This window comes from Dendrobates tinctorius, unplaced genomic scaffold (genome assembly GCF_039654945.1).
Source record: "Dendrobates tinctorius isolate UK_male_01 unplaced genomic scaffold, ASM3965494v1 ptg000062l, whole genome shotgun sequence".
NCBI lineage: Eukaryota > Metazoa > Chordata > Amphibia > Anura > Dendrobatidae > Dendrobates > Dendrobates tinctorius.
The window spans coordinates 29723719-29747292 of NW_027361730.1; the positions used below are offsets into that span (position 1 = coordinate 29723719).

At 43.0% G+C, this 23574-nt stretch overlaps 1 protein-coding gene across 1 annotated transcript in view; it reads right to left on the reverse strand.

Moving 5' to 3' along the window:
- CCDC33 (coiled-coil domain containing 33) overlaps positions 1-23574 on the reverse strand; it is a 174407-nt gene that overhangs the window by 12505 nt on the left and 138328 nt on the right. The window lies entirely within an intron of this gene.

Below are 23574 nucleotides of genomic sequence, written 5' to 3' on the forward strand. Positions count from 1 at the left end.
CCATAACACTAAGAAAGCTGGCCAGTATAGATCAATATACTGAATAACATGAGTGACATCGCCTTATACGGGAATATACAACATTATATATAACTAGCTGAAGAGCCTGGCGCTGCCCGGGCATAGTAACTAACTGTGGTTAGTTATAACAAATTATAATTATCCTCCATCCCATAGTCCCGTGCCCATATACCCATCATACATATCCTCCATCCCATAGTCGAGTGCCCATATACCCATCATACATATCCTCCATCCCATAGTCGAGTGCCCACATACCCATCACACATCCTCCATCCCATAGTCCCATGCCCATATACCCATCATACATATTCTCCATCCCATAGTCCCATGCCCATATACCCATCATACATATTATCCATCCCATAGTCCCATGCCCATATACCCATCATACATATTCGTCATCCCATAGTCGAGTGCCCATATACCCATCACACATCCTTCATCTCATAGTCCCATGCCCATATACCCATCATACATATCCTCCATCCCATAGTTTTGTGCCCATAAACCCATCATACATATCCACGATCCCATAGGCCCGTGCCCATATACCCATCATACATATCCTCCATCCCATAGTCCCATGCCCATATACCCATCACACATCCTCCATCCCATAGTCCCATGCCCATATGCCCATCATACATATTCGCCATCCCATAGTCGAGTGCCCATATACCCATGACACATCCTTCATCTCATAGTCCCATGCCCATATACCCATCATACATATCCTCCATCCCATAGTCCAGTGCCCATATACCCATCATAAATATCCGCCATCCCATAGTCCCGTGCCCATATACCCGTCATACATATCCTCCATCCCATAGTCCAGTGCCCATATACCCATCACACATCCTCCATCCCATAGTCCTGTGCCCATATACCTGCCATACATATCCTCTATCCCATAGTTCAGTGCCCATATACCCATCACACATCCTCCATCCCATAGTCAACCATTATGACATCATAATGAGTGGCGGGGCTTGCAACCTATGATGACATCAGCATCGCCATGGCAACCATTATGGCATCATAATGAGGGGCGGGGCTTGATACACACACTTTTTTCCCCATTATGTAGATAGGGGCAAAATTGTTTGGTGAATTGGAACACGCGGGGTTAAAATTTCGCCTCACAACATAGCTTAGGACACTCTCGGGTTCCAGACGTGTGACTGTGCCAAATTTTGTGGCTGTAGCTGCGACAGTGTGGATGTCAACCCCGGACATATACACACACACACACACACACACACACACACATACATACATACATACATACATACATACACACATACACACAATGAGCTTTATATATTAGATGAGATTGTTATTGACTGGTGTTCGTGTATTAACTGGGTATAGGTCAAGGGAAAACAATGCCGGAATACTCATAAACTACAGGGTAGATAAGAAAATGTCTCCTTTGCCTCTATTGTTCAAAGGCTGCTTATAGCAGATAACATTTAGTAACTGCCTTATTGACTCAACAAATAGAATTAACCCCTTAACAATGGGACACCTTGGGGAACACGATATATTTTACATGCGTTGCTAATGATTGAAATAGTTCTCTGATCATAATGGTGAAAGCATTATTTAGACTAGTGTTCTGCTTTCTTTTTTTCAATGACCTTGTTATTAACACAGAGAAATAAAAAGAAAGATAAGATTACAGTCAAGTACAAAAGTATAATCAAGCCAAAAAATTAAAGGGATTGTCCACTACTAGGCAACCCTTTCCATTCTGCTAGTGGGTGTCACACCTAAAATAAAAAAAAATAAAAAAAGAGTGTATTTACCTTGCTGAGCAGCTCCTGTGATCTCAATACGATGATTGGCTGCAGTTTTTACTATTCAGTTAGAGCAGATGTTCACTCTGACACAATACTGAAAGGCTGCAGCTGATCAATGGCTGTTTATTGGCTGCAGTAGTTGCGTGACATTATGTCATGTAACCATTGGAAATCACAGTGCCAATATCACAGGGGCTGTTGTTTTGGTGCTGGAGGTAAGGTGTATTTTTTCCCTAATTTCATGTGGGGAACACTAGCAGTTAAGAAGGTGTTTATTTTAAGGAAATATATAATACAGAGTAAAGACTTATAGGTGATAATAAAGGAAATAAATTAAAAGAGCAGATTAGGGGAACAAATGAAAAAACCTTTTAGGTGCCTTAGATATTAGGCTTGATTTTAGCCACATATGAATTTGCGATTTTTTTCCTATATTCCTGGGTATCTCACATCTCATTAACTAGAGCTCATGGAAGAAAAATAAGGGCAGGTTTTGAATCAGCGACAAAAACTCATCTAAAAATGGGCAAAATCACTGTTATTGTATATTTTCTGCTCATTCTGCTCATCTTATTAACATTGTCTGGTATGTATTTGCATTTGTCCATTTACACCGTGTTAGGTATAGGATAGAAATCATGCACAGGCATCCAAGGAACTAGTCTGATATGTGTTGAGTTTTGGAAATACTTTTTTCCCCTAAGCGTGCATTCAGACATCCATGCAAATCAGTCACAGATTGGAATGCAATGCTTGGCCTGGCCACGGGTTTCCTCACCCAATTGTGATAGTTTTTTTATATTTCTATCAAGATGTTATGCTCTGGTCGGAAGACACACGGGCAGTACACAGGTCCGATCTCAGATCGATTTGAATTGATATAGAATCATAGAATATTAGAGTTGGAAGGGACCTACAAGGTCATCGTGTCCAACACTCTGCTCAATGCAGGATTCACTAAACCATCTCCGGCAAACATCTGTCCAACCTAAGTTTGAAGACTTCAATTGAAGGAGAACTCATCACTTTTTGTGGCAGCCTGTTCCACTCATTGATCACCCTCATTGTCAACATCACTGTCAAACAGTTTTTTCTGATACCTAATCTTTGCTTCTTGTGTTTCCATGTGCATAAAAGAGAAAAAGTATGATTCCTCTACATCGTGACATCCCTGCAGATATTTGTAGACATCTATTATGTCTCCCCTTAGCCTTCTTTTTTTGCAAGCTAGACATTCCTAGATCCTTTAACTGTTCCTCATAGGAAAAAGTTTGCAGTCCCCTCAACATCCTGGTAGCTCTTCTCTGATCTTTTTTAAAGTGTGGTGCCCAGAAATAGACATCATATTCCAAATAAGGAATGACTAAGGACAGATGTGTATCTAGGTTTTCTGGCACCCGGGGAAAGAATTTGGTCCGGCGCCCCCCCCAATCAGCACACATGTGATTTGCACACTTAGTCATGTACCCACGAGCTGCTCTCCCTATTGCTCTCAATGTTCAATGAAAAACTGAGAGAAGCAGAAAAAGAAGCTTGTTGTCACAGGACCGGAAGTATGAAAATCGCAAATGAGTGAAGTGTCCATGTGATGACTACTGGAACCTGCAGAGCTGAATCCTGACATTGCAGCTTCTGAATTCTCACAACGAAGGCACTGCACACTTTTAGGATTCTCCCTTGCCGATGGACAGTCATGTCAGCACAAGCATGTGATTTATATACTTCTGGCCACATTCCAGCTAGACATGCCTGGCTTCGCTCAGTTCATTTTCATTGAGTGAGGCCACACATGTCTAGTCAGCATGTGACCGCATGTATGTAAATTACCGGCACAAGAGAATCCTAACAGCGTTCAGTGAGCACTGCGAGAATTCAGAAGTCTGCAGTCACATAGAATGTCTGCAGACTCAGCACAAACCTGGACAACCCCGTTAATGTTTCTAACATAAATAAAAAAATGAGAATTAGTCAGTATCACAAATATTATTTACATCCAGGTACCTTATAGATGTCATCGTCTGAGTAGTTCTCCTTCTTTTCTTCATCTTGTCCAGACCCCATGATGAGTTTTCTCACCCACATCTCGTCTCTACAGACTCCCATCTTCTCTGGTCTTCTGCACCAACTCTCCACACAATTCCCTTAAAGGGAATCTGTCACCCCTTTTTTGAGATATCATATAATGATATCATTCAGTTCTGTGTCACATAAGGATTCTCTTAGTACTTTTGCTTCCCCCTGACCACGCACCTTTCATGCATAAATACCTTTTTTATATCGGTGCAGATGTATGTAAACTGCCACGGTCCGGTCCGATGGGCGGGGCTTATGCAACAGCTCCTCCCTCCCTGTCTTGCTCTACACAAGAAGAAATGCGTAGAGCACGACAGGGAGGGAGGGAGCTGTTGAATAAGCCTCGCCCAGCGGACCGGAGAGCGGCAGTTTACATACATCTGAACCAATATAAAAAAGGTATTTATGCATGAAAGGTGCGGGTCAGAGGGAAGCAAAAGTACTAAGAGAATTCTTATTTGACACACAATTGAATGATATCATTATATGATATCTCAAAAAAGGGGTGACAGATTCCCTTTAAAGACAGAAGGGTCATTATAATGCTCCTAAATAAAAATATCTGCAGTACACTAAGCCCCTGAATAAATAATTGCCCCTCACTATATTGTCTGCACAAAATATGACTCCACATTGTCCCTCTTATGGTACATGCTCTTTACACTGACCTCTCCTTTCCATACTGGCCCCCTCTACACACAGTCCTTTCACATTGTGTCTCCCCTATAGTGCCCACACTCTATACTGTACTGTGTCATCACACTCCCCCTCCTTGGTATACTGTCCCCTCCTGGCTGTACCCTTACACTGTCTCACCATGCTAAGCCCCCACTACTCAGTCTGTATTCTGTGCCCACTCACTTTTCTCCCCTGATACTGTCGCCTCATACTATTCCCCTCCCTCCTCATACTGTCTCACATCCTCCTGTTCACCATACTGTCTCCTCGTATATTTATCCCCTACTTTCTATACTGTCTGCTCACACATACCCGTACTGTGTCTGCACACATCCATCACCCTCACTCCCCGTACTCTGTCCACATACATTTTTCACATCACTACTCATACTGTGTCCGCATACATTCCCCCGTTCGCTCCCCATACTGTCTGCACCCATCCCCACTCACCATACTGTGCCTGCACCCATCCCCCTATACTGTTTCCTCATACATGCCCCCCATTCCGCCATACTGTTTCCTCATACATGTCCTGCATCTCCCGCTTTGCTCATTTTGTGTCCTCAAATCTCCCGATACACATTAAATCCCCCCATTCCCCATACAGCCCATCACCCCCACATCACTCCTTCTCCACACAGCCCTCATTACCCCTAATTCACCACACAGCCACTCATCATCCCCCTAATCCCCACACAGCCGCTCATCATCCCCCTAATCCCCACACAGCACCTCATCATCCCCCTAATCCGCACACAGCACATCATCCTCCTAATCCCCACACAGCACCTCATCATCCTCCTAATCCCCATACAGCACCTCATGATCCTCCTAATACCCACACAGCACCTCATGATCCTCCTAATCCCCCACAGGACCTCATCATCCCACTAATCCCCACACAGCACATCATCCTCCTAATCCCCACACAGCACCTCATCATCCTCCTAATCCCCATACAGCACCTCATGATCCTCCTAATACCCACACAGCACCTCATGATCCTCCTAATCCCCCACAGGACCTCATCATCCCCCTAATCCCCACACAGCACATCATCCTCCTAATCCCCACACAGCACCTCATCATCCTCCTAATCCCCATACAGCACCTCATGATCCTCCTAATACCCACACAGCACCTCATGATCCTCCTAATCCCCCACAGGACCTCATCATCCCCCTAATCCCCACACAGCACCTCATCATCCCCCTAATCCCTACACAGCACCACATCATCCTCCTAATCCCCACACAGCACCTCATCATCCTCCTAATCCCTACACAGCACCTCATCATCCTCCTAATCCCCTCACAGCACCTCATCATCCTCCTCATAACCCCTTCTCCACACAGCTCGTCATCACCCAATTCTCCACACAGACCCTCATCGTCCCCCTAATCCCCACACAGCACCTCATCATATTCTTCCCTATCCATCCTCAGAGTACTCACACTGAGTCTTGGGTCCTCATTCCCATTTGTACAAGGGGCCATGGTGCAGCCCCTCTGTCTTCTCCTCACACAGCTCCAGCCCCTCAGTCTTCTCCTCACACAGCTCCACCCCTCTTGGTCTTCTCACACAGCTCCATGATGTAGCCCCCTCATTTCCTGCTTCTCCAGCAGCCTCAGCACAGCTCAGTTTCCTGGTTAATGGTGATGTGTAAATATGCACTTACATTGTGCATACACATTAATTTATTTTCTCAGTTCAGATTTTAGTTTTTTTATCCATTTCATTGTGCATTCAGTGCATATAGGGGTGTGATCGCTCTCTTTCTGAGCTGGGAAAACCATCCAGTCTGGCCTATGCTTTTACTAGTGGGTCAGTCCCTCGATCCTTGTTCACATTCACTTTACTTGGCAAGTGAAAAGGTTTTAAATACTAGAGTAGGACTATCCCACAAGGGTTGCCTTGACATGGCGGGATGGCTTGTACATTATTTTGATAAAAATTATGTTTACTAAATACCCTTATTATTATTATTACCTTTATGCATTATTTGCAGTTTATTTTTTACTTTTTATTTGTGTTTTTTGCTTTTTGTTTTCTCTGGTTTATGGTCATTGTGTTAATATGCACTTACATTGTGCATACACATTAATTTATTTTCTCAGATCAGATTTTAGTTTTTTATCCATTTCATTGTGCATTCAGTGCATATAGGGGTGTGACCGCCCTCTTTCTGAGCTGGGAAAACCATCCAGTCTGGCCTATGCTTTTACTAGTGGGTCAGTCCCTCGATCCTTGTTCACATTCACATCACTTGGCAAGTGAAAAGGTTTTAAATACTAGAGTAGGACTGTCCCACAAGGGATGCCGTGACGTGGCGGAATGGCTTGTACATTATTTTGATAAAAATTATGTTTACTAAATACCCTTATTATTATTATTACCTTTATGCATTATTTGCAGTTTATTTTTTACTTTTTATTTGTGTTTTTTGCTTTTTGTTTTCTCTGGTTAGTGGTCATGTGTTAATATGCACTTACATTGTGCATACACATTAATTTATTTTCTCAGTTCAGATTTTAGTTTTTTTACTGTTTATTCTTTGTAGTTTTTACCGTATATCGTTCACATAGATCATGTTCACATCATCACCGCAATAAATATAGACTTAATAATCCATACACTCTGTTTACTGGGGAAGTTTACAAGGGTTAAGCTGTGTGCCGAAATCCACACAGCATCATACGTGGAGGAAGGCAGAACGCCATTATAGAAGGAAATTAGATTAATCTGGCATGACTTGTTTGCTACAAACCCATGCTGGCTCTGGTTAATCTGTACCTGTATCTGTATCTGTAATCTGTAATCTTATCCAAGTACTTACATACATGCTGTTTAATAATTTGTTCAAAGATCTTTCCTGGTATAGAAGTAAGGCTCACTGGCCTGTCATTTCCTGGCTCCATCTTCTTTCCTTTTTTGAAGATATGGACAACATTTGCCCTTCACTAATATTCTGGGACTTCTCCTGTTCTCCAGGATTTTTCAAAGATTCTGGCTAGTGGTTCTGCAATTTTCTCTGCTATTGCTTTCAGTACCATGGGATGCAATTCATCTGGACCAGGAGATTTAAATTAATTTAAATTGGCTAAGTGTTCCCTCACCATCGCTCCGCTTATAGATAGTGTGGGCTCTTTTATTCTTTTGATAGCACAATGAAGATCATTTGATGTTACATTTGCTTTCTTAGAGAACACAGAAGCAAAATAAGAATTTAAAAGTTTGGCCTTTTAGCATCATTTTTGACCACTATACCCTTTTCATCCTGTAAAAATACTATAGCATCTTTGAATTTCTTTTGTTTTTGACATACTCCCAAAAATGTATTGCTTTTGATCTCCCTTGCAAGCCTCACTTGATTACTAGCTTTAGCTCTTCTAATTAAAGATGGATGGACACCTGGTGTTTGGGTCCGGCAGGTTCGGTCGAACAGTTATAAAAAAATTCGGGTTCGGGTACCAGATCAGTACACAAACATCCATTGTTTGCAGTGCTGTAATATGCATGACAGAGCGGCAAACACCGCTTCTGATTGGCGTGGAAATCATCCTTGCCGGTCAGAGAGCCACGGTTCCCAAGCTGTCAAAAGACAGCGGGAGTGCTCAGCTGTGAACGGAGGTATAAAGTTTACCTCCGGTCACTGGTGTCAGCTGATGGGACTACTGAGCAGCGGATGGGAGTATTCATTAGCCGCTCCTGCACTGTAAATAAATAATTTTAAAAAAAAACTGCGTTAGTTCCCCTGTAATTTTGCTAACCAGCCAGACAAAACTCACAGCTGGGGGCTGAAACCCTCAGCAGTCAGCTTCAGCAAGGCTAGTTATCAAAAATAGAGGTGTCCCTACGCTGCTTTTTTTTTAAGTAAATAATTTTAAAAAAATGGCGTGGGGTCCCCCCTATTTTTCACAACCAGCCTTGCTAAAGCAAACAGCTGGGGGATGGTATTCTCAGGCTGGTAAGGGGCCATGGATATTGGTCCCCTAGCCAAAAAATAGCAGCCCGCTGATGCCCAGAAAAGGCAGATCTATTATTTAAGCCAATTCTGGAGCTTTGACCAGCTCTTCCCATTTGCCCTGTAGCGGTGGCAAGTGGGGTTCATATTTGTCGGATTGATGTCACCTTTGTATTGTCAGGTGACATTAAGCCCACGGCTTAGTAATGGATAGGCGGCTATAAGACACCCATCAATTACTAATCCTATTGTTGTATGGTAAATAAAGACACAACATGAATAAAGTGCTTTATTTGAAATAAGGCTAAACACAGTTTTCCATTTTTATTTAAATGCCTAATTCTAGCAAAGCCCTCGTTCTCCTCTAATAAAAGTAAAATAAAAAAACAACAATATACCATACCTGTTCGTCGTTCTGTCCCACGCCCTAATCCATGTCTGGGGGATAAACAGTTTTCAGCCTGGACGGTGCCAAGGTGCATCCATCCAGGCTGAGAACCACTGGTGACTAAACTGCTGTGAGCACTGCCTCAGAGACCAGTGGTGACGTCATCGAGGTTACGTCCGGTCACTGAGGCTCCGTTCCCAGCCGGGCTGAACTGCCGTGACCTCGGTGACATCCCCGCTAGCACCGTGAGAAAAACTCTCACAGTGCAGTTCAGAGGCCTGGCTGGGAATGCAGCATTAGTAACCCACAGTGTCCTTGATGATGTCACCGCTAGTCACTGATGCTGCGCTCGCAGCAGCTCATTCATTAGTGGATCTCAACATGGACGGCCGAATCTTGGCACCAAAGTTGTAACCTGTTTATGCCCAGACATGGATTACGGTGTGGGACGGAACGTAGGACAGGTGAGGGATATTGTTCTTTTTTTATTTTTGCATTATAACAGGAGATGAGGGATTCATTAGAATGGGTGTTAGGTGAGTATAACTGTGTTTGTTATTTTTAAATAAAAAAGGAAAAGTGTATTTTGTTTTTATTTGAAATAAAAGACTTTATTCATGCCGTGTGTATATTTACAATATAACTATAGGATTAGTAATGGATAGGTGTCTTATAGATGCCTCTCCATTACTTATCCGTGGGTTTGATGTCTCCAGACAATGCAAAGGTGACATCAACCCCACAAATATGAACCACACTTGCTACCGCTACAGGGCAAGTGGAAGAGCATCTGATAGATGTGCATTTTTTGGGGCAGCTGTGGGCTGCTTTTTTAGGCTGGGAGGCCAATATCCATGGCCCCTTACCAACCTGAGAATACCAGACCACAGCTGTCTGGTTTGCCAAGTCTGGTTGTAAGAAATAGGGGGGATCCCTTTAAAAAACAACATTATTTATTTAGAGCGCAGACACTAGCTAAAGAATATGCCTGCTCTCGCATTTATTAGTGGCAGGAGGCATAGGCCAATGGGAACAGTACTCCCATCAGCCGACGCCAGTGACCGGAGGTAAACTTTTCACCCCTGATCACAGCTGCAGGCTTACACTGTCATTTGACAGTGTTGGAACTGCGGCTATCTGACCGGTGGTAATGATTTTACCGCCGATCAGAAGCATTGTTTGCCACACTGTCATACACATAACAGCGCGACAAACACCTGATGTCCAGAGGGGGCGAATCCGAACAATAATAAGGACTTCCTGGTGAAGTCCGTGTTTGTTGTCAGTACCGAACAGAAAGTGTTCGGTGTAGATGACGAAGTTTACTGTTCGGGTTCGCCTATCTCTAGTGACAACTGCTCAAACCACAAAGCAGAACTGAATAGTAACATTGCATATATAATACACTCAGGTATTCTATAAGCTGAAAGTTTCCTTTGGGGTGATAAACCCCTTTAACAGCTGTGGTTAGCCAAGATAAATGCACCTTAAAGAGAACCTGTCAACACAATTTTGTAATGTAAGGTAAAGTAACGGCTGTAATGGTGCTGTAATACTGATTACATTGATACATTTGGTGAAGAAATCCGCATCGTGGTTTTTCTGTAATCAGCATTTGAAGTTTTCTGGTATTAAGATTTCATTGCACAGGGGCCGAACTGTGCAATATATCAGTGACCTGCCTACAGCTTGAAATTGTGCACCTTCTTTGACATGAATGGTGTGTGAGCAGAATGATTTGCCAACTGGTCCTTAATAGGGGGGGAGTGCATGTACACAACTCAAAAGATGTCTTTGAGCCGAGATCTCAATCTGAATCAAAGTCAAATAGCAGCAGGAGCTCAAAAATTAATTATGAGTTTGGGAGGAGCCTTAATTATACCAATATTAAAATTAATGGCTACAACCTTTATTCAAAAAAACTAAAAACAAAACAACCACACAGAAATACCAACGACTAACCGTGTCACCTATAGTGGCCCTGCACTGGGGCACTGATAATTTCTACCTGCCAGCGGAGGTTGGGACCCTAAACACAGTCGAGATTGGCGCCCCTGCTCCATGATAGCTGACCCTAATGCTCCTAAATAACCCTGGGCTGGTGCAGCGTGCAGTCACTCATTCGACCAGGAAAGGAGAGTACAGGTGTCGCCGGTGTAGGTAGATTCATAAGCAACAATAGAAAAAGTGCAAAAAAGTGCTAAAAACACAAGACATAAAGTGACATGTGCAAACAATTGAGTTCCTGACTAAACTGTTCCCTGTGACAGTCAGTTAACCCCTTCACCCCCAAGGGTGGTTTGCACGTTCATGACCGGGCCAATTTTTACAATTCTGACCACTGTACCTTTATGAGGTCATAACTCTGGAACGCTTCCATGGATCCCGGTGATTCTGACAATGTTTTCTGGTGACATATTGTACTTCATGTTAGTGGTAAAATTTCATTCAAATAACTTGCGTTTATTTGTGGGAAAACGGAAATTTGGCGAAAATTTTGAAAATTTCCCAATTTTCCAACTTTGAATTTTTATGCCCTTAAATCACAGAGATACAGCACACAAAAAACTTGATAACTAACATTTCCCACATGTTTACTTTACATCAGCACAATTTTGGAACCAAAATTTTTGTTATTAGGAAGTTATAAGGGTTAAAAGTTGACCAGCGATTTCACATTTTTACAACACCATTTCATTTTTAGGACCACATCATATTTGAGGTCACTTTGAGGGGTCTATATGATAGAAAATACCCAAAAGTGACACCATTCTAAAAACTGCACCCCTTAAGGTGCTCAAAACCACATTCAAGAAGTTTATTAACCCTTTAGGTGCATCACAGGAATTTTTTTGAATATTTAAAAAAAAATGAACATCTAACTTTTTTTCACAAAAAAAATACTTCAGGTTCAATTTTTTTTATTTTACCAAGGGTAACAGGAGAAATTAGACTGTAAAAGTTATTGTGCAATTTGTCCTGAGTACGCTGATACCTGATATGTGGGGGGGAATGACTGTTTCGGCGCATGGCAGAGCTCAGAATGGAAGGAGCGCCGTTTGACTTTTTCAATGCAAAATTGGCTGGAATTCAGATCGGACGCCATGTCACGTTTGGAGAGTCCCTGATGTACCTAAACAGTGGAAACCCCCTACAAGTGACCCCATTTTGGAAACTAGACCCCCCAAGGAACTTATCTAGATATGTGGTGAGAACTTTGAACCCACAAGGGTTTACAGAAGTTTATAACGTACAGCGGTACAATTAAAAAATCATATTTTTTCCACAAAAATGATCTTTTCACCCCAATTTTTATTTTCCCAAGGGTAACAGGACCCTAAAAGTTATTGTGCAATTAGTCCTGAGTACGCTGATACCCCACATGTGGGGGTAAACCACTATTTGGGCGCATGGCAGAGCTCGGAAGGTAAGCAGCGCCATTTGACGTTTTTGGCTGGAATTGAGATCGGACACCATGTTGCGATTGAAAAACCCCTGATGTACCAAAACAGTGGAAACCCCCCACAAATGACACCATTTTGTAAACTATACCCCCCAAGGAACTTATCTAGATGTGTGGTGAGCACTTTGAACCCCCCAGTGCTTCACAGAAGTTTATAACGCCCGGGCGTGAAAATAAAAAATTCGTATTTTTTCCACAAACATGATCAATTAGTCCCCATTTTTTTTATTTTCCCAAGGGTAACAGGAGAAATTGAACCCCAAAAGTTGTTGTCCAATGTGTCCTGAGTACGCTGACACCCCGTATGTGGGAGAAAACTACTGTATGGACACACGTAAGGGCTCGGAAGGGAAGTAGTGACGTTTTGGAATGCAGACTTTGATGGAATGGTCTGCGGGTGTCATGTTGCCTTTGGAGAGCCCCTAATGTACCTTAACAGTGGAAACCCCCACAAATGACCCCATTTTGGAAACGAGACCCCCTAAGGAACTTATCTAGATGTGTTGTGAGCACTTTGAACCCCCCAAGGGCTTCACAGAAGTTTATAATGCCCGGGCATGAAAATAAAAAAATCGTATTTTTTCCACAAACATGATCAATTACTCCCCAATTTTTTTTATTTTCCCAAGGGTAACAGGAGAAATTGGACCCCAAAAGTTGTTGTCCAATTTGTCATGAGTACGCCGACACCCCATATGTGGGAGAAAACTACTGTATGGACACACGTCGGGGCTCGGAAGGGAAGCAGTGACATTTTGGAATGCAGACTTTGATGGAATGGTCTGCGGGTGTCATGTGCGTGGAGAGCCCCTGATGTACCTAAACTATTGAAACTCCCCACAAGTGACCCCATTTTGGACACTAGGCCCCCACGGAACTTATCTAGATGTGTGGTGAGCACTTTGAACCCCCAAGTGCTTCACAGAAGTTTATAACGCTCGGACGTGAAAATAAAAAAATCATTTTTTTCCACAAAAATGATATTTTTGCCCCCAATTTTTTATTTTCCTAAGGGTAACAGGAGAAATTGGACCCCAAAAATTGTTTTGCAATTTGACCTGAGTAGGCTGATACCCTACATGTGGGGGTAAAACACTGTTTGGGCGCATGGCAGAGCTTGGAAGAGAAGGAACACCATTTGACTTTTTCAACTCAGAATTGGCTGGAATTGAGATCAGATGCCATGTTGCATTTGGAGAGCCCCTTATGTGCCCAAACAGTGGAAACCCCCAATTCTAACTACAACCCGAACCCCAACACACCCCTAACCCTAATCTCAGCCCTAACCCTAACCCTAGCCCTAATGGAAAAATGGAAATAAATACATTTTTTTTATTTTATTATTTTTCCCTAACTAAAGGGGTGATAACGGGGGGTTTGATTTACTATTTATGGTGGTTTTTATGTTTGGCAGCTGTCACACGCTAAAAGACGCTTTTTATTGTAAAAATAGTTTTTGCATCACCACATATTGAGAGCTCTAATTTTTCCGTATTTTGACCCACCGAGTCATGTGAGGTCTTATTTTTTGCGGGACGAGTTGACGTTTTTATTGGTACCATTTTCGGGCACGTGACATTTTTTGATCACTTTTTATTCCGATTTTTGGGATGCAGAATGAACAAAAACCAGCGTTTCATGAATTTCTTTTGGGGGGGGGTGCGTTTACACCGTTCCGCGTGCGATAAAATTGATAAAGCGGTTTTATTCTTTGGGTCAGTACGGTTACAGCGATACCTTATTTAGGTCTTTTTTTATGTTTTGTCGGTTTTATGCAATGAAAACTATTTTATATAAAAAATAATTATTTTTGCATCACTTTATTCTGCGAGCTATAACTTTTTTATTTTTTCGCTGATGATGCTGTGTGGCGGCTCGTTTTTTGCGGGACAAGATGACGTTTTCAGCGGTACCATGGATATTTATATGCGTCTTTTTGATCGCGCGTTATTACACTTTTTGTTTGGCGGTATGATAATAGATCATTATTTTTTGCTTCGTTTTTTATTTTTATTTTTTAAGGGGTTCGCTAAAGGGGTTAACTAATGGGACAGTTTTATAGGGCGGGTCGTTACGGACGCGGCGATACCTAATATGTGTACTTTTATTGTTTTGTTTTTTTTATTTCTAAAAAATGGATTTATTTGGGGGAATATTTTTTTTTTTTTCTAATTTACTTGGCGATTTTTTTAAATTTATTTTAACACTTTTTTTTATTTTTTTTTTACTTTATTAAAATTGTCCCAGGTGGGACATCACTGTCCTGTGACAGATCGCTGATCTGTCACATCACAGATCACTGTGACAGATCAGCAATCTGTCACAGGCACTGCAGAAGGCTTCCTCATGCCTGCGCTTTGCAAGCACTGAGGAAGCCAGCTTCCTGCAGGCCCCCGAAGGCCCCCGTCGCCATCTTGGATTCGGGGGCCTGCAGGAAAGGAGCCCCCCGCAGCAGCGCTGCACATTGCGCTGCCGTGGGGGGCTCAGGGAAGCAAGGAGGGAGCCCCCTCCCTGCCGATGCTTCCCTTTAACCTCCGGTACACCGCGATCATGTTTGATCGCGGTGTGCAAGGGGTTAACGTGTCGGGGGCGGTCCGTAACCGCCCCTGACACATTGTGCCGGGTGTCAGCTGTGATAATCAGCTGACACCCGGCCGAGATCAGCGGCGCTCACCACGTGGGCGCCACTGATCGCGGTAGACGTACTATCCCGTCCATGGGCATAGGGGCCCGGGTCCCATGGTCAGGATAGTACGTCTCATGTCAGGAAGGGGTTAAATATCAGTCAGCGGATATGAAAAGGAGATTCTTTGAAAAGGGTCACCCCAGGTCTATTATTGAACAGTCGTATAATTTTGCCTCCATTCAAGATAGGAATTCCCTATTACAAACTAAACCTAATAGGGCTGAGAAAATACTGGATGTCACTAGAATCATTGGTACTTTTGACTGCCAGAATAGAAGAATTAGGGGGATTCTCAATAAACATTGGGATATATTAACATCAGATCCTGATTTGACTGATATTGTAGACCCGCGCCCCTTAATAACTTTTAGAAAGGGGCGTTCCTTAAAGGACAACTTGGTACATAGTTTTTTCAGAAAAAACAATCCGAGGGGTACATGGCTGGACCGTAAAACCTGTGGTTTCTTTAAATGTGGAAACTGTGTGAATTGTAAATTTATGAAACCATGTAAATCCTTTACCAGTTCTTACTATGGCAGTCGATTCCATCAAAGGGATTTCTCAAATTGTAAGACCTCTGGCCTAATATATGTGGCGACATGTAGTTGCCCGAAGGTCTATGTGGGTAAAACATCAAGGGAATTCCGGCGCAGAGTGGGTGAGCATATTGGAGACATCAGACATAATCATGACACCTCTCTGGCACAACATTTGAATGTGATGCATACGGGTAATCTGGAGGAGATCTGTTTCTCGGTAATAGAGGTGGTCAAAAAGAACCCCAGAGGTGGCAATTTTGACAGACTATTACTACAGAGAGAATGTATGTGGATCCACAGGTTGGAGTCCATAGACCCTAAGGGTCTAAATGAAAGTCTGTCCTATGCGTGCTTTTTATAAGTTCTCAATGTTCTACAGGGTCTTTTCTTGCCATACAGTACAATATTCCCCCATTTTTTGGGGCTTCACAAATTGTTGTGAGACAATAAAAATATGAATTGATTCTTTCTTTTTAATGTATGTATACAGTCATATGTTAAAGTTTGGGCACCTCTATTAATGTTAACCTTTTTTCTTTATAACAATTTTGGTTTTTGCAACAGCTATTTCAGTTGCATATATCTAATAACTGATGGACTCAGTTATATTTCTGGATTCAAATGAGGTTTATTGTACTAACAGAAAATGTGCAATCTGCATTTAAACAAAATTTGACCGGTGCAAAATTATAGGCACCTCAACATAAAAGTGACATTAATATTTCGTAGATCCTCCTTTTGCAAAAATAACAGCCTCTAGTCGCTTCCTGTAGCTATTAATGAGTTCCTGGATCCTGGATGAAGGTATTTGTGACCATTCCTGTTTACAAAACAATTCCAGTTCAGTTAAGTTTGATGGTCGCCGAGCATGGACAGCCCGCTTCAAATCATCCCACAGATGTTCAATGATATTCAGGTCTGGGGACTGGGATGGCCATTCCAGAACATTGTAATTGTTCCTCTGCATGAATGCCTGAGTAGATTTGGAGCGGTGTTTTGGATCATTGTCTTGCTGAAATATCCATCCCCTGCGTAACTTCAACTTCGTCACTGATTCTTGCACATTATTGTCAAGAATCTGCTGATACTGAGTTGAATCCATGCGACCCTCAACTTTAACAAGATTCCCGGTGCCAGTATTGGCCACACAGCCCCAAAGCATGATGGAACCTCACCAAATTTTACTGTGGGTAGCAAGTGTTTTTCTTGGAATGCTGTGTTTTTTAGCCTCCATGCATAACGCCTTTTTGTATGACCAAACAATTCAATCTTTGTTTCATCAGTCCACAGGACCTTCTTCCAAAATGTAACTGGCTTGTCCAAATGTGCTTTTGCATACCTCAGGCGACTCTGTTTGCGGCGTGCTTGCAGAAACGGCTTCTTTCGCATCACTCTCCCATACAGCTTCTCCTTGTGCAAAGTGCGCTGTATTGTTGACCGATGCACAGTGACACCATCTGCAGCAAGATGATGCTGCAGGTCTTTGAAGGTGGTCTGTGGATTGTCCTTGACTGTTCTCACCATTCTTCTTCTCTGCCTTTCTGATATTTTTCTTGGCCTGCCACTTCTAGGCTTAACAAGAACTGTACCTGTGTTCTTCCATTTCCTTACTATGTTCCTCACAGTGGAAACTGACAGGTTAAATCTCTGAGACAACTTTTTGTATCCTTCCCATGAAAAGCTATGTTGAATAATCTTTGTATTCAGATCATTTGAGAGTTGTTTTGAGGAGCCCATGATGCCACTCTTCATAGGAGAATCAAATAGGAGAACTACTTGCAAGTGGCCACCTTAAATACCTTTTCTCATGATTTGATACACCTGGCTATGAAGTTCAAAGCTCAATGAGGTTACAAAACCAATTTAGTGCTTCAGGAAGTCAGTAAAAAGTAGTTAGGAGTGTTCAAATCAAGAAAATGATAAGGGTGCCCATACTTTTGCACCGGTCAAATTTTGTTTAAATGCAGATTGCACATTTTCTGTTAGTACAATAAACCTCATTTGAATCCAGAAATATAATTGAGTCCTTCAGTTATTAGATATATGAAACTGAAATAGCTGTTGCAAAAACCAAAATTGTTATAAAGAAAAAAGGTTAACATTAATAGGGGTGCCCAAACTTTAACATATGACTGTAAGTATCAATACCTTTGTTTCATATAATAATTTGTTGATGACTCGCCCCCAGAGGCCGTGGGGTACTCGGTGCCGGGCCCGTTGATTACAATGGGAGATGTCACAGTGGCAATGACCCGGTCCGTGGCCTCAGGCGGTCAATGTAAAAGTGGTAGAGTGTGATGGAATAAAGTTTATGAATGAATGATTTGTGACGCCACCTGTGGTGTTCGGCAATGGAGATGTTAAGCCGACGCTGCAAACAGATACTCTGGGACAGATGGCGTAGTGCAGAAATGATGGTGTGGTCCTCCACATGTAGGGCTGTAGTCCCAGGGCAGAGTAGATAAAGTGACAGCGAGGGGAAAGACTTGGATGGTGCAGTGTTGGGCACAAAGATGTAGCAGTGCTGAGTGGGTTGGCGCAGGAATAAGCGGAGGACACCAGGGCATGTAGTTCCAAAGCTTTACTCACAGTCTGTGGTGCATACAGGTGCCCGCATCCATGCTGTGTCCTCCTGGTCCGGGGCTCAGCCAACTTCCAGGCAAGATGAAGTACTCCCTTCCAACACTCCGCCAACATATGTGCCTTTTCTGAACGTCTCCCTTTTGCGCCTATAGTGAAGTACTCTCAGTACTGAACTACACTGGAGTTCCTCCTGTCAGATGTTCCTATGAACTTTACTTGTACGGCAGACAGCTGTAGCCTGCTTCGTGGACTCCCCGCTATTAAGTCCCGGCTCTCTCTCGTTGCTGTTGTGCCCCCAAGTCTGGTGTGGGAATAAAGTTGTGACAACTTCTATTCCTCCGGTGTCTGCTGCAGGACCATTAGTATCCATACAACCTCAGGGACCGGACCCCGGCCTGTGAACTTGGGAAAGGTTCTGCTCTAACCCTAATCCTTAGTCCTCCTCTCCTCACGTTCCGTACTAATCCTTCCTTCTTATGGAGAGTCAGGCTTTCCATCAATGTTCCTCTCCTGTGCAAGCGGACCCAGGTCACTGAGATCGGCTGCAGCACTTCCCTCATCCATCCCACTCAGGGGATCTTCACTCTTCCACTGACTCTGTCAGACTGACCAAATCCTCAACTCTTTCCGCTCTTTTGGTGCCAACTAAACTCCACCCGCCTCCCAGCACGCTTCGTGTTCCAAGCAGGGAGCCACCAAAGGGTGCTTTGCTACACTACTATGTTGTGTGAGATGCCGGTGTTGGAGTGTGGTCAGGTGTCTCCACCTTACCTGAATGGTGGGGTACCACACCTCAGGAGGAAGTGCAGTACCTCTGTGGCGACTGAACCCTCAGGGGCGCCACATAGACCTTCCCCTTTAGAATGTCCTACTCATATCCACACTATGATCTACTGTATGTGCATTTCTAAAATATTTAATGTGATAATTGCTTGAATTTACAACTGACTACATCTTTTTGTTGATCGAGTGATGAAAGTATTTTAAATTTCTTATACAGGATTTATATAGATGTGGATCAATCATGATAATTATCTTAAGCAGATTGTAATTTGAGCAGGTTTTCCCTGTTCCATTGTCATCTATCCAGCCATCTCCTAAGTAGCGCTCTTTTGAGTGGTATGAGACTGGCAGCGCTTGTATATGTAATGGAATGTGTACCGCTCTCATCGGAAACCTGCGCTATTTGGGCATGGTGAATGGCAGTATGAAGTGACAGATAGGCGTAATAGATAAGAAGCCATCTGAGCATGTGCCTTTATTGGTCAGTGATTGGCTAAATGAGCACTGTATCCTGTTATTCTGGGCATGTGCGGTTACGTCTCTCATGGGCGCCGGGGACGTGTGTCATCTGAGCATGCGCCACTTGTCATTTTGGATTGGTGGAGAGTGTGCCACTTCTTGTCACCTTGGTGACGTTATGGGCATGCGCGGTAATGAGGCCTTATCTTCTGTAAATGCCGCTGACGTGCGCGGTTCAACTTGGATGGGGGAACAGGAAGTATATTCAGAGTTGTGTATCATAGCAGCATTAGACAACAGCTGCAGGTTAATTCTGCGCTCCATGTGGAACGCACGCTGGCTACCACCGCCCAGCAGCCCTACTACTGATTGGTCGTAATCTTGATTGACAGTTATATCCACCTATCATGTACTGGTTGATCCATCTCATATGACCTTATTCCTAATTATAGAGCAGGAGTACGCGGCCATCTTTAAGTATTAGCCTATGTCTTTAGCCCCATTTGGCTACATCTCATCAATAGTACCTCCGGTACATGGAGGAGGGATTTCTTTTCATTGGCTAATTTTGGGACTATTGAATCTATATATATGGGGGATTTTGGTCATTTCTCACACAGCATCTGACTATCTACCTCCTGATGATCCGATTAGGAGAAACGCGTTGAGGTTTTCTTCATCAACTACTAACCTTGAGTACCTTTACTGTTATCAATATGCTTTATTAATTTTTTCCATATGAGCCACAAATGGACCATTGGGTCAAATATGCACCTTCTGCTAATTTAATATTATGATACCCTTATCTGATATAAGATCAGTCATATTAGGGACTGAAGGTATAGCTGTTGTGGAGCAGGGGCACCATTCCGCTGACCAGTAGGGTGCCAACCTCCACTGACAGGAAGGTTATCAGTCACAGGGAACAGTTCAGTCAGGTACTCAATTGTTTGCACATGTCACTTTATGTCTTGTGTTTTTAGCACTTTTTTGCACCTTTTCTATTGTTGCCTATGAATCTACCTACACCAGCGACACCTGTACTCTCCTTTCCTGGTCGAATGAGTGACTGTACGCTGCACCAGCCCTGGGTTATTTAGGAGCATTAGGGTCAGCCATCGTGGAGCGGCGGCTCCAATCTCGACTGTGTTTAGGGTCCCAACTTCCGCTGGCAGGTAGAAATTATCAGGGCCCCAGTGCAGGGCCACTATAGGTGACACGGTTAGTTGTTGGTATTTCTGTCTGGTTGTCTTGTTTTTAGTTTTGTTGAATAAAGGTTGCATCCATTAATTTTAATATTGGTATAATTAAGGCTCCTCTCAAACTCATCGAGATCTCAATCTGCCAATGGCAATGACGGCAGCGGTGAAATAGTTTAAAAGGAGTCAGGTAACTGGAAAAGCAGCAACCTGTGATTCAAACACTATAGGTGCGTGGAATGGTAAGAGCAGGACGAGAAGGCCCAGTGAACAGTTTAGCCCCTGTACACCAAAATCTAACTAGCAAAAACATCATATGTTCATTAAAGAAGAACAACAAAGTGAATTTCATCACCAAAGGTATCAGTTTAATCTGTATAACACCGCCATTACATCCATATCTTTACGGAATCGTGAAGATAGGTTCTCTTTAAAGGTGAGCTGCAATTGAAATGTTGTATATCACCCTCTCATGTAATACAGGGACTGTGTGAGTCTGCATCATTTTACTGTCATGTATTAGTGGTGTTACACTTAATGGCTTCTTTTTGTCATCCATTACATATCATACTGTATCTAGTGATGAGCAAATCCGATCTGGAAAGTTCAGGTTTCGTATCGAACATTGCCTGCTCGGATTCAACCACACCGACCCCAAACAGGCAATGTTTGGAGTTTGCTCATCAGAAAATAAAAATCAATTCCCTCCCCTTTGCTGAGGTCCCGACCTGTGTGGAGAGTCTTCTTCACCAAGGGAATCCCTAGCTAGGAATCCTGAAAGGGATTCCCTTGGGTACGATAACATATTCACACAATGTGGAAGTGCATGGAAGAGGACTGAAGAGGACCCTCCGCGTCTGCCGGTACCTCAGCAAAGGGGTAAGTAGCAATATATATATTTTCTTTTTACTCTCTGGTCAGTGATGAGGATGTGGTGGACAGATTCTCCACTCCTCTGAGTCTCCATACCCATTGAGTTCAATGGAGATAATAGTTTGGAGGTGCTGAACCCGAACCCGGATTTTCTTGTGTGTTTGGGACGGAACTGCCCGAACTGAACTTTGGCAGGTTCACATCTCACTAATCTTATTTTGGGTCTAAGATGTATAAATGTGATCAAGTTATGGTTTTTTTAATTCCACAACTTTTAGTTTTCTAGATAAGTTACTTTACAAACAGACAGAAAAATATTAACAATTGGTCAAACCAACATTGCAGAACAATATATTTAAAGCGTAACTCTAAAAAAAATATCAAAAAACTTTTTATATGTTATAGTACCTGTGGCACTGATCTTTTCTAATGGAGACCTCCTTCCAGCAGTTTTAGTTTTCTTTTAAATATAATTTTGTTCTAAATTTTATTTAGTTTTGTGTGAAAAGTCCCATCCAAGTTACAGCAGCAGATTCTATGTGCTGCAGGATTTCAATGGTTACTAAGGAAGTCGGGCCCCTTCGGTAGCTGAAATTGTGGACGGATTCAGGCTTCCTGTGATACATTCAGGGCTGCTTGTTCACAGCCCTCTTGAAAGTTCCCCTTCCCCCTCCCCTCATGTGCTTCATCCTGTACAAGAGAAGGGATTCCCCCCTGTGTAAAGCCAGTGAAGGACTGAGCACATGGGGATTGGGGAGCTTTGCAGGGGGCTGTGAACCAGCAGCCCTGTATACATCATAGGGGGCACGTTGATGCCTCTTTCAGACTTGCTGTTTTCCTGGCGATTACCGCGGCAGTTTACAACCGTGGCGGTAATTGCAAGGAAGATAGAACATGTTTTAAAATGGAAAACCGCACGGCTTTCTGCTGCACAGTTTTCCCTCGATTTGAGCCCATTGACTTGCATTGTACAAATCGAGTGCTATCTAGTGGTTTTGCCGGCGATTACCGCCGCGGTTTAAAACTGCTGCGATAATTGCCATCAAAACAGCTAGTCTGAAAGAGGCCTGACAGTTGCACTTCCCGTGTAGCCACACCCCCTAGAGTCCATCCACATGTTCTGCTACTAAGGCGAAACAACCTCCTTATTAGCCACTGAAATCCTGCATCACATGGAGCCTGTTGCTGGAACTTGGATGGGACTTTTCACACAGAAGTGAAGTTGCTGGAAGGGGGTCTCCATTGGAAAAGAAGATCAGTGCCACAGGTACTCTAACATAGCAAAACTTGTTTTTTTTGTTTAGAGTTATGCTTTAACTGTATAAATTAAAACTGTTAAACAAAAAACATAAGGGGTAATGAGAGGGAAGGGTTAGAGAAAAATTGCAGGTGTTAATGTTTGAATTATTTTACAGCTAAATATGTGATCATCAACTAAAATTCTAAGCTGTAGGCGATGCCTCTCAGATAATCTATTAAGCTTCTATTGTTGAAATCTTGCACAATACATTTAACCTTTGTTGAAATTGCAGCATATTTTTTGTTTCTTGCAGTTGTGGGATTTCCAGCTATTATCTAAATAATTTCTAAACTGTTGAGCTCTTGCTGATGCTTCAGACAGTTAATGAACCGGTACATATTTGGGAAAAGAGTACCACATGTTTCTTGAAAGCTACGCTGCCATCCTTTAACATCATTATTTGTTCGCTGTTGATCATTTAATGTTCGTTCATACATATTCCAAAGTTGAACTGGAAACAAAGGTGCCTGATGTCCTCTGCGAGTTGTAGTACGTGTGCTGACTGGGGGTGGTCCCTATCGGCTGCAGAGCAGACGGGAGACAGATGCAGAAATCCGTTCAATCAGGTCCAAACTTTTTTGGGTGTCCTCTTAACATCCACAGCAGACACAACAGCTTCTGCTCCCTGGCCTGGGTACCTGTCACCTTCCTTCTGCTTCCGTTCGGTGGAGACTCCTAGGTTCCTTCACTGTGGCTGCCAGTAGGCCCACGGCCACAGCGCTTCCCCTGACCAAGTCTGCCTGCTGTAACACTTACT